The sequence below is a fragment of the Cebus imitator genome, unplaced genomic scaffold (assembly GCF_001604975.1).
Source record: "Cebus imitator isolate Cc_AM_T3 unplaced genomic scaffold, Cebus_imitator-1.0 Scaffold4, whole genome shotgun sequence".
Classification (NCBI taxonomy): Eukaryota; Metazoa; Chordata; class Mammalia; order Primates; family Cebidae; genus Cebus; species Cebus imitator.
In genome coordinates, this window is record NW_016107319.1 from 1,074,824 (window position 1) to 1,087,872 (window position 13,049).

The following is a 13,049-nucleotide window of genomic DNA, read 5'->3' on the forward strand; positions in this document are numbered from 1 at the left end:
GGCCACTAAGACAGAGAAGGTGGCTGAGGTTCCAGAGGCCACTCACATGAAGACGATAGCTAAGGGAACAGAGGCCACTAAGGTGGAGAAGGTGGCTGAGGTTCCACAGGCCACTCATGTGAAGACGATAGCTAAGGGAACGGAGGCCACCGAGGTAGAGAAGGTGGCTGAGGTTCCAGAGGCCACTCATGTGAACATTACAGCTAAGGGAAAAGAGGCCACTGAGGTAGAGAAGGTGACTGAGGTTCCACAGGCCACTCATGTGAAAATGACATCTGAGGGAACAGAGGCCACTAAGGTAGAGAAGGTGGCTGAGGTTCCAGAGGCCACTGAGCGGAGAATGCTGAGGTCCCAGAGGCCTCACAACTAGAAGAAGATGAAGTCCCCCAGGAAAGATAGAAGGATAAGGTGGATGTGGCCCCCAGGAGAGACACCTGAAGGAGGTGGATGGGGTTCCACAGGACAGAAGCCTGAATAACTCCTTGTTTGCAGTCTCCCTGGACAGAGAGCAGGATGAGGTGGTTGAGGTCCCCCAGGACAGACACCTGAAGGAGGTGGATGGGGTTCCACAGGACAGAAACTTGAATAACTTGTTTGCAGTCTCCCTGGACAGTTGGGAGGATGAGGTGGTTGAGGTCCCCCAGGACAGACACCTGAAGGAGGTGGATGGGGTTCCACAGGACAGAAACTTCAATAACTTGTTTGTGGTCTCCCTGGACAGAGAGCAGGATGAGGTGGTTGAGGTACCTTAGGAAAGACAGCTGGATGAGGTGGATGGGGATCCAAAGGACAGACACAGAATTAGTTGTATGGGGTCCCCCGGACAGACAGCAGGATGAGGTGGTTGCAGTTCCCCAGGACAGACATCTGAATGAGGTGGATGGGGTTCCACAGGACAGACACCTGAATAAATTGTATGGGGTCCCCCTGGACAGATAGCATGATGAGGCTATTGAGGTACCTCAGGATAGACAGCTACATGAACTGGATATGGTGTCACAGGACAGACATCTGGGTAAGTTGTATGTGGTTTCCATGGACAGACAACATGATGAGGTGGCTGAGGTCCCCCAGGACAGACACCTGAACAAGGTGCATGGGGTTCCACAAGACAGACATCTGAAAAAGTTGTTGGTGGTCACCCTGGACAGATGGCAGGATAAGGTGGTTGAAGTCTCCCAGGACAGACACCTGGACGGGGTAGACAGGGTTCCACAGGACAGACGCCTGAATAGGTTGTATGGGGTCCCCCTGGACACACACCAGGATGAGGTTGAAGACCCCTGAATGAAGTGGATGGGGTTCCACAGGACAGACACCTGAATGAATTGTATGAGGTCCCCCTGGACAGACAGCAGGATGAGCTGGATGGGGTTCCACAGGACAGATGGCAGGTTGCGGTGTCTGAAGTCCCCCAGGACAGACACCTGAATGATGTGGATGGGGTTCCACAGGACAGACAACTGAATAAGTTGTATGTGGTCCCCAAGGACAGACAGCAGGATGAGGTGGTTGAAGTCCCCCAGAACAGACACCTGAACGACTTGGATGATGTTCCTCAAGACAGACATATGAATAAGTTGTATGGGGTCACCCTGGACAAATGGCAGGATGAGGTGGTTGAAGTCCCCCAGGACAGACACCTGAATAAGGTGGATGGGGTTCCAAGAACAAACACCTGAATAAGTTGTATGAGGTCCCCCTGGACAGGGGGCAGGTTGAGTCAGTTGCAGCCCCCCAGGACAGATAGTTGAACTAGATGAAAGGGGTTCCACATGACAGACACCTGAATAAGTTGTATGTGGTCAACCTGGACCAACAGCAGGATGAGGTGGTTGAAGTCCCCCAGGACAGACACCTGAACAAGGTGGATGGGGTTCCACAGGACAGACACCTGAATAAGTTATATGGGGTCCCCCTAGACAGATGGCAGGATGAGGAGGTTGAAGTCCCCCAGGACAGACACGTGAACAAGATAGATTGGGTTACACAGGACCGACACCTGGAAAGCTTATATAGGATCTCCGTGGACAGACAGCACGATGAGGTAGTTGAAGACCTCCAGGACAGACACTTGAACGCGGTGGATGGGGTTCCACAGGACAGACACCTGAAAAAGTTGTATGTGGTCCCCCTGGACAGAGAGCAGGATGAGGTTGTTGAAGTCCCCAAGGACAGACACCCTGAACGAGATGGATGTGGTTCCACAAGACAGACAACTGAATATGTTGTATGGGGTCCCCTTGGACAGCCATCAGGATGAGGTTTTTGAAGTCCCCCACAACAGACAGCTGGATGAGCTGGATGGGGTTCCAAAGGAGAGACACGTGAATAAATTGTATGGGGTCCAAATGGACAGACAGCACGATGAGGTTATTGAGGTACCTCAGGACAGAGCTGGATGAGTGGGATGGGGTTCCATAGGACAGACACCTGATTAAGTTGTATGGGGTCCCCCAGGACAAACAGCAGGATGAGGTGGTTCAGGTACCTTAGGACAGAGAGCTGGATGAGGTTGATAAAGTAACCCAGGAGATGCAGCTAAAGTAGGTGGTGCAGGTTCCACAAACCGAACAGCTGAAAGAGGTAAAGGAGGTTCCACGTGATATTCTAATAGAGATATGTATAAGATCTCAGAGGACACTCGGTGGGTGGACATGTCTGTGGTTTCAGATCATCAGCTGGAGAAGGCAGTGGAGGTACCACCACTGACTCAAGGTGGGAAGGGGAGCTGGCCCATTTGCCTTGTAGGCTCATCTTTGCAGTTAAAAGTAACCACGACGTCGGGGTGGCAATGTCCACAGTCAGTGGAGGGGCCTGAGCTCCACCAATCACAGGGGACAGCCAAGAGCCATTCAGCTAGGGCACCTGAGAAAAATGGGGTCCTGCCCCCCAGCGGGACAACGGTTCTCTTCATAAGTGCTTGGAACTGTTTCCAGGAAACATGACAATTACCCCACCTGAGCCCTCACCCCCAAAAGGAGAAGCAGGGTGTGTGGACTGTGCAGCAGAAACTAAGCGGCTGCCTTCACGGGAGCTCCTACCTCGCCAGAAGGCGTTGTTCAGGCACAGGCGTTTCTGGGCTGGCTCCTCACTCATGTGTCTCCCTGGCACTCTCTTCTTTTTCCCCATTTCCCATCTAGAAGACAAAGAACTGACTTGCAGAAGAATTAAAACACCACATTCCTTACTAGACACTCAAAGCTTCATGTTAAAACAAAAACATCCTTAAAAATGACCATCATGGCTCCAGGAGCCTGCTATGCAGCAGGGGGCCTTCAAGTTCCTGGAAGACCGTTCCCAGTCCCCCTCCAGCAGCTGCTGCCAGCCCCATGCCCCTGCGTGTCACTCCACTGGGCCTGCTGCTTCTCATCCTGCACTGCCTCATCCTGGGCTTGTCTTCAGTGTACACAGAGCTGCTCATGAAGCGACAGCAGCTGCCCCTGGCACTTCAGAACCTCCTACTCTACACTTTTGGTGTGCTCCTGAATCTAGGTCTGCACGCTGGCAGCAGCCCAGGCCCAGGCCTCCTGGGAGGTTTCTCAGGATGGGCAGCACTCGTGGTGCTGAGCCAGGCGCTAAATGGACTGCTCATGTCCGCTGTCATGAAGCACGGCAGCAGCATCACGCGCCTCTTTGTGGTGGCCTGCTCACTGGTGGTCAACACCGTGCTCTCAGCAGTCCTGCTGCGGCTGCAGCTCACAGCCGCCTTCTTCCTGGTCACATTGCTCATTGGCCTGGCCATGCGCCTGTACTATGGCAGCTGCTAGTCCCTGACTACTTCCACCCTAACTCTGGACCCTGTAGATTGGGTGCCACCACCAGACCCCCCTTCCAGGCGCCCCTCCCCCTCCCCTCAGCAGCCATGTAACAAGCGCCTTTTGGGAAAAGCTGGAGAAGCGAGAGCAGCCAGGTTATTCTCTGGAGATCGGTCAATGAAGGGATACCACTAGGAGACTCGAAGAGTGGGTTTGGTTAAGGAAATGCTTACCATCCCCCATCCCCAACCACGTTTTTCCAGACTAAAGAATTAAGATAACATCAATATCTAGGCCTGAGAAATGATCCCATCCCTGTTGGGCAGCTCACTGCCTCATCCTGCATGAACACAGTTGATGAAACTGGGGTGTGGGCAACATGTGGCTTTCCTTGCCTACTTTGGTCACCCCAGTAGAGCCACTGGAGCTGGCTACTCCAGCCTAACCTTGGTGCCTGATTCTTCCATAAAGGATACTCAACATCCCACTTTCATGCAGGAAGGCCCAGTTGCCACAGATTACACAAACATTACCCCAACCATTCTGACAATCTTCCCCCAGTTCCAGCAATGCCTAGAGACATGCCTCCTGCCCTCTCCACAGTGCTGCTCCCCACACCTAGTCTTTGTTCTGGAAACTCCAGAGAGAGCTAGGCCTGATTAATCTCAGGGAATGTAGCCCCTAGACCCTGGCTTAAGCCTACACTCCTGACCGCTCTGCTCACCCTGAGGGCCGTCTTGAAGCCCGCTACCTACTCTGAGGCTCCTGGGAGGTACGATGCTTCCCACTCTGGGGCCTGCCCCTACCTAGCAGTCTTCCAGCTCCCAACAGCCTGGGGAAGCCCTGCACAGAGTGACCTGAGACAGGGTACAGGAAACCTGTAGCTCAATCAGTGTCTCTTTAACTGCATAAACAATAATATCTTACTAAAGTATTCTAGGCTGTAGGGTGCTTCCTACAACCACACACACACACAAAAGACCATCATCACAACAGAGCACGGTGGCTCATGCCTGCAATTCCAGCACTTTGGGAGGCTGAGGTGGGCAGATCACCTAAGGTCGGGAGTTCGAGACCAGCCTGACCAACGTGGAGAAACTCTGTCTCTACTAAAAATACATAATTAGTCAGACATAGCAGCACATGCTTGTAATCCTAGCTACTCAGAAGCCTGAGGCAGAGAATTGCTTAAACCCAGGAGGTGGAGGTTGCAGTGAGCTGAGATTGCAACACTGCACTCCAGCCTGAGCGACAGAGTGAGACTCTGGCTCAAAAAGAAAAAATAATCCAACACAATGACCTACCTGTGCTGCTTGTAGGCAGCCTTCCTCTCTGCCAAGGCTTAAGCACAGAGCTGTGGGGAGAAAAATACATCCAAGTCCTCATCTGTTAGACTATGCCCAAAAGCAAGGAAAACAAACAAACAAAACTTACCCAGTTGCCAAGAGCCTTTCTTGCAGAAGAGGTGACCTGAAAAAGCCACCACGCCCAGCCTGAAAGAACATCTTTCAAGTTCTTTGTAGAATTCGTTTTTTCTGATTTCTGCAAATAAAATAGAAACAAAACATGTACTGGGATTTTGATAGAAGCAATGGGTAATCTAAAAAGATGAGCCACCACGTCTATCCCACAGTTTCTGCTAGATTTCATAGGAAAATGAGCTGGCCCAGCTTGGAGCTAGAAGAAATGAAAAAAAAAAAAAAACATGAAGAAATGAGAAATGAAGAAACATCATGATGCATGAACGTTTCATGGCACCCACGATGTCCCTCCTTGGGAGATAACAGAATAGGTGACTAGATGACAAGGAGCAAGATGAGAAGGTGCAAAGATGTCCAAGTCAAACAGCTCAACTGAATCGTCCTTAATGGAATACTTAAAAAGTGGTACATTAAAAAACATCCCCTCCCCGGGCATGGTGGCTCACTTGGAATCCCAGCTCTTTGAGAGGCCGAGGCGGGTGGATCACTTGAGATTGGGAACTTGAGACCAGCCCGACAAACATGGTAAAACCCCATCTGTACAAAAAATACAAACATTAGCTGGGGGTGGTGGTGACCTCCTGTAGTTCCAGCTGCTCGTAGCGGGGCTGGGCAGGAGAATCACTTAAACCCATGAGGTAGAGGTTGCAGTGAGCCAAGATCACACCATTGTATTCCAGTCTGGGTGACAAGAGTGAAACTCCATCTCAAAAAAAAAAAAAAGTAAGAAAGAAACAGTTATGACTGTTGTCTATGGTTGTGACTACTGGGCTCATGCTGCAGTGGCAGAGCTGAGTGTTTGGAAGGAAGCCTGCCTGGCTGACAGAGCCTCAAGTACTATGCGATGCTCGGCTCCTTAAGTTTGCCAACCCCTGGGTTGGTGGTGGGTGATGATGCAAACATTAACACAATGGCAGAAGAAGGAATGAACTCTGAAGAACATTCTTTAGAGCCTATAAGAATGGAGGAGAAGAGGATGGATGAGCAGAAAGGCTCACAGGAATGCCAGTGCTTACGCAGCACACTCAAGTAAATACTGTCACTTATGAAATTATTCTATAACACAGCCAGTGGGGAAAGAGAAAAATCAATGCATGACTTTTAAAAGGCTCATCCTAATGTGGTCCGAAAATTCCCTTGCGGATCCGAGAGTCTACATGGTACATTTTGGAAAATGCCAGGTTATGGTAGTTATCAACTGTCTGGGAACATGGGAATGTGTGTGTGTGTTTGTGCAAGCATGGATTTTTGGAATTACAAAATCTGTTTGGGAAAACTGTGTCCCACTGAGTTGACCTCTGACGCCTGTCTAATATTGCTCTGTTTGATTAACAAGAGTCCCTCCTACATCCTGATAGGAGTCTACTTTAGGACTCCACCAGGTTCCAGCCTGTCCCCTGCTTCCCCCACCATTGCCTGGTTCCAGGCTCCCAGGGATGGCAGGTACCATCTTGGCTTTGAAGAGTGGGGACATCCGGAGGTAGCCCCGGCCATGGCGGTGAATGAAGAGGAGGTAGATGGGGCTGAGGACCCAGAGGTACATGGGTGGCACCCACACTCCTGCTGTTCTCAGGAAGCACAGGCTCAGCAGACTGGTGGCAGCAGGTTCAGGCTCTGTCTGGTTCCAGACCTGAGGGAACACCACGAGGACTCTCAGGAATATAGACGGCAGGGGTCCCCAGCCCACCTGCCCAGGGGGCCTGGCGACTTTTTGGATCTCTAACATTTACACAGAAATGTACCAAGCACTCTTTGGAATACCTAATAATTCTCAACTTCTTTCATCCTGACATCAACCCTAGGTAGATGCAATTATCATACTGATTTGCAGATAAAAAAGCCGAGGACCAGAGAGGTTGAGTAGCCTGGCTGACTTTACCCAGCTGAGAAGTGGAAGGGCTGGGATTTGAACCCAGGGAGCTGGGCTCTGGGGCCTAGGAGACCTGGGCTCCATAATTATTGCTAGGCATGGACTGTCAGTTAATCCTTATAACAACTCTAGGACATAGGCCATACTGTCCCCATTTCAGAGACCAGCAGACTGAGGCACCAAGAGGGGAACTGCCTCCCTCAGGGCCACACAAATGGGAAGTAGCAGAACTGAGTCTGACCCAGGCTTATGTGATCCCAAAGCTTGTCCGATTGGTGATCCTGATGTGATTTATTTTTATTATTATTTATGTTTTAGAGTCTCACTCCGTTGCCCAGGCTGCAGTGGCACCATCAAAGCTTACTAAAGCTTCGAACTCCTGGGCTCAATCAATCCTCCCACCTTGGCCTCCCGGAGTGCTGGGATTACAGGCATAAGCCCCCTCACCTGGCCTGGCTAATTTTTTTTTTTTAATGTTTTGTAGAGATAGAGGTCTCACTACGTTGCCCACACTGGTCTGGAACTCCGGGCCTCAAGCAAACCTCCTGACTCAGCCTCCTAGGTGCTGGGATTACAGGCAATGAGCCACCGCGCTCAGCTTCATCTGTTGTTTTTATCTCAGCAGTTCTGCTGGTCCTATCTAACCTTAGAGGAAATCTGAAGTTTAGTGGACGTGGCCTCTCCACTTCTCTCTCCGCTGTCTTTTTATTCTCCCTGGTTTCACAACACACTGGCTGTGCAAACTTTAACCTCTGTGCCTCAGTTTCCTTCCCTGCAAAAGGGAGACTCTACCTCTATGAGTTGTATTAAATGGATTAGCAAACAAGAAAAAAAGAATAAATAAATAAATAAATAAATTAGCAGCGGCAAAGTTCACAGCAGTGTGGCACCATGTTGGGCACAAGGCTAGGCACAGAGGATCCCTCAATTCATACCAGCCTATTGCTTCACCTCCCTGGCCCTCAGAATGCTGGGAGCTTGCAACCCCCACCCCCACCCCCCCATGAACTCCACTCCCTGGAATCCTTTGCTAAGAGCAATGGGAAAAGAAACAAGAGAGGTAAGTACTCTCTGGCGGTAGGAGAGCTTGGGGGACCCACTAGCTTCACGCAAATAAGGGTCAAAGACCCTAGAAGCTGGGCGGTCTGGTGGCCCCTTAAACAGAGCTGGAGTATCAGGGGCCGGCTTAGTGAAAGGGGTCCAACCCGTGCAGTTACGGGGCTGGAGTAAGTCTCCCCGCTTCCGGGTCCAGGAATTTGGGGGTCTCTCCTCTCCCCAGTATCGCAGCCAGAGAGATCTGCAGCCAAACCAAGCCTGGAAAAGGAGAGTGGGGCGCGATGTGAGGGGGCACTCACCTCCTGCCCCACGCAGGGCTCGCCAGGCACGGCCATCGGCGCCTCAGTTGTCCCGGGTCCCAGCGTCTGTCTGTAGCTCAGTGTCTGAACAGAGTTCTCCGCTGTGCTCCTGCCAGGGAAGGGGCGGGCTGCGCAGTTCCGGCTGAAATTGGAGCTCGGAGATCAGAAGGCCCCGGGCAAGGTCCAGCTGCCCGGCGGAGGTGGAGCCACAAGGGGTGAAAACAGGTAGGGGCGGGAGGGGGGCGCACTCGGGGAGCTGGAGCAGGCACCTGGCTGGTGGATCCCGGCACCCCTGAAAGTTCAGTGACAGGTCCTTAGTTCCCTCTTCCCCCTGCAACAAGAATCACTCCAAACTTCCCAAACACTTTGGACCCAGCAATTCCAGTTTCTCCTGATGACAGAACTCAAAGGTCTGTGATCATGTTCATAACATCCAGTGGGGAAGAAGATGCTATTCCTCCCAATATCGCAGGGCATGTACACCCCGCTGTGATATTGTTTGTTGTATTCAGGGAGGGAGAGTATAATATTCCTCCCAATGTCACAGGGAGTGTACATCCCCAAGTGATATTATTCATAATATTGAGGGGAGGAGATGATATTCCTCCCAATATCGCAGGAAGTACACACCCTTCTTGGATCCTGTTCATAATATCCAGGAAGGGAGAGGATGATATTCCTCCCAATATTGCAGGAGTTGTACACCCCCAGTGATATTGTTCGTAATATCCAGTGGGGGGAGAGGATAATATTTTTCCCAATATCGTTGGGGGGGGGAGGGTACAATGCCTTGTGATATTGTTCTTAATATCCAGGTGGGGAGAGGGTAATATGCCTTCCAATATTTCAGGAAATGTGCACCCTCCTGTGATATTGTTCATAATATCCATGCAGGGAGAGGATAACATGACTGTTAATCTTGCAGAGTGTACACCCCCTATGATATTGCTCCTAATATCAAGCACTTTGTGTGTACACCCTCTGTGATATTTTTGTAATATCCAAGGGGGAGAGGATGATACTACTCCCAATATTGCAGAAGGTGTACACTCACCTGTGATATTCTTCAAATATCCAGGAGGGGAGATGATGATATTCCTCTCAGTATCTCAGGAATACACATTTCCCTGTGAAATTGTTCATAATATCCAAAGAAGGAGAGGATGATATTCCTCCCAATATTGCAGGGGGTGCACATTTCCCTGTGAGACTGTTTGTAATCTTTAGAGGGGGAGGGGATATTCCTCCCAATATGGCAAGGGGTGTACACCTCCTTGTGACATTGTTCGTAATATCGGGGGGCGGGGAGGAGAAGATAGTATTCTTCCCAATATCACAGAATCTGTGCACCCTTCTGTGATATTGTTCATAATATCCAGGGGCCGGGAAAGAGGATGATATCCCACTTCATATTGCAGATAATGTCCACATTCTCTGTGATATTGTTCTTAACATTAAGTGGAGGAGAGGATATTTTTCCCAATATCGCACTGGGTATACATCTCCCTGTGATACTGTTCATTACCTTGGTGGGGAGAGGATAATGTTCCTCCTAATATCACAGAAGGTGTACATACCCCCGTGATATTGTTCATAATATCCAGGGAAGGAGAGGATGATGTTCCTCCCAATATCACAGGGGTGTACAATTTCTTGTGATATTGTTCCTTATGTCCAAGGAGAGAGACAATGACATTTTCCTCAATATCGCAGGGTATGTACACACCCTTGTGATATTGTTCGTAATATCCAGGGTGGGAGAGGATAATACTGCTTTTCATATTACAGTGGGTTTACACCCCCCTGCAATATTGTTTGTAACATCGGGGCGGGGCGGGGAGAGGCTATTACTCCCATATTGCAGGGGGTATACACCCCTGTGATACTGTCCACAACATCCAGGGGAAAAGAGGATGACATTACTACCCATATCACGGGCGGTGTACACCGTCCTGTGATATTGTTCATCATGTCCAGGAGGGGAGAGGATGATGTTACTCCCATATCGCAGGCGTGGACAAACCTGTGATACTGTTTGTAACATTCAGTGGGGGAGGGGATGATGTTACCCCCATATCGCAGGGGTGGACAAACCTGTGATACTGTTTGTAACATTCGGTGGGGAAAAGGATGATGTGAGTCCGAATATCGCAGACTGTGGACAGCCCCCTGCAATGTTGTTCATAATATCCAGGGGGAAAGAGGATGATGTTACTCCACACATTGCAGGGGTGTATGCCCTCCTGCGATATTGTTCCTAATATCCGGTGGGGGAGAGATTAATGTTACTCCTCATATCACAGAACGTGTACACCCCTCTGTGATATCGTTCATAATATTTGGGGGGGAAGGATGATGTTACTTTTCATATCACAGGGGGTGTACACCCCTGCAATATGGGAATATACACCTATACTGTGATATGGTGTACATCCCCTGCAATATTGTTCATAATATCCAGGAAGGGAAAAATGATGTTACTTCCCATATCGTGTTCACACCTCTGCGATACCGTTCATAATACTCATGGGGCAAGAGGATGGTATTATTTGCCACATTGAGAGGGTGCACACCCTCCTGGGAAATTGTTTGTAATATGCAGGGGATGAGAGGGCATTTTTCCCAATTTCACAAGCACCCTGTCTTTACAACCCCCTGTGATATTGTTCATAATATCCAGCAGAAGACAGGATGATATTACTCTGCATATGGAAGGGGTGTACACTCCCCTGTGACATTTTTCATCATATCCAGTGTGGGAAAGGATGATACAACTTCCAATATGGCAGGAGGTGTAAACTCCACTGTAATGTAGTTCATAATATTTAGGGGGAAAGAGGATATTATTACTTCCAATATCGCAGGGGTTGTACACCCACCTTGTGATATTGTTTGTAATATCCACGAGGTGAGAGGATGATATTACTCCTAATATCACAAAGAATGTACACCCCCTGGTTGTGGGGGGCACATGGCAACATATTCAAGCGTACGTACATGGCATTTGAGGTCAGGGCATGGAAAAATACTGAGGCACTGTGTGTATGCTATTTGTGCATGAGAATGAAACAAATTTTGTAGCCTGGGCACTTAAGCTATCAGCCTAATTTGAGAGGAGAAACATTAATATGAAATGTAAGAGAGAATTCCTTCTAAGGACCATGTTATTGTCCAATCAATTTCTTTAAAAGAAGGAGAGGCTGGGCGAGGTGGCTCACACCTGTAATCCCAGCACTTGAGGTAGAGAGTTGGAGACCAGTCTGGTCAACATAGTGAAACTCCCATCTCTACTTAAAAACACAAAAAATAGCCCGGGCTTGTGGTTCATTATCCCAGCTACTCAGGAGGCTGAGGCTGGAGAATCACTTGAAGCCAGGAGATGCAGGTTGCAGCGAACTAAGATCATACCACTACACTCTGGTTGGGTAACAGAGTAAGACCCTGTCTCAAAAAACAGAAATAACAACAATAATAAAAAAAAAAACCATATTCCTTTTTAGCTTTAAGTAGTATCCTGCTTACAAAAGTATGGTCTACATTAAGACTCTCTCTTAAAAAACAGAAATTTTAAAAAAGCCCACATTACTTTTTAACTTTAAGTATCCTTGCTTACAAAATTATAGTCTAAAGACCAGCAGCACTGGAATCACTAGGAAACTTGTTAGAAATCCTGAATCATGGCTGGGCATGGTGGCTTATGCCTGTAATCCCAGCACTTTGGGAGGCCAAGGCGGCCGGATCACAAGGTCAGGAGTGTGCGATCAGCCTAATCAACATGGTAAAACCCCGTCTCTACTACAAATACAAAAATGAGCTGGGTGTGGTGGCACGTGCCTGTGATCCCAGTTACTCAGGAGGCTGAGGCAGGAGAAATGCTTGAACCCAGGAGGTATAGGTGGCAGTGAGCTGAGATCCCGCCACTGAAGTCCAGCCTGGGTGACAAGAGAAAGACTCCATTTCCAGAAAAAAGAAAAGAAAAAAAAAGAAAATATTTGGGCTGGGTGCAGTGGCTCACGCTGTAATCCCCGCATTTTCAGTGGCCAAGATGAAAAAAATCACTTGAGCCCAGGAGTTTGAGACCAGCCTGAGCAACACAGTGAGATCCCGTCTCTATTAATTTAATTTAATTTAATTTAATTATTTATTTTATTTTTGAGATAGAGTCTCTCTCTGTCATCCAGGCTGGAGTGCAGTGGCATGATCTCAGCTCACCGCAACCTCTGCCTCCCCAGTTCAAGTGATTCTCCTGTCTGAGCCTCCTGAGTAGCTGGGATTACATGTGCGTGCCACCATCCCTGGCTAATTTTTGTATTTTTAATAGAGACGCAGTTGCATGATGTTGGTCAGGCTGGTCTCAAACTCCTGACCTGGTGAACCACCCACCTCGGCCTTCCAAAATGTTGGGATTATAGGTGTGAGCCACTTCACCCAGCCTTCTATGAATCTAAACATAAATAAAACATGTTAGGTATGTAGTAGCTAACACAAAGGTATCTGAACATAAAATTAAAAAACAGCATATTGAATCCAGAAGTATACTAAAAACCACAAAATAAAACAGCAAAGTGGCCAAGTCCCCCTGGGT

General features: G+C 48.9%; 1 pseudogene across 1 annotated transcript; it reads right to left on the bottom strand.

Annotated features, from left to right (window-relative positions):
* Positions 1 to 6,238: 6,238 nt before the first annotated feature.
* LOC108307926 lies at positions 6,239 to 8,682 on the bottom strand (annotated as a pseudogene). Its single transcript, XR_001826725.2, has 2 exons — positions 8,465 to 8,682; positions 6,239 to 6,869 (listed from the first exon to the last, which is right to left on the bottom strand). The product of XR_001826725.2 is annotated as a multidrug resistance-associated protein 6-like (transcript).
* Between the last annotated feature and the right edge of the window lie 4,367 nt (positions 8,683 to 13,049).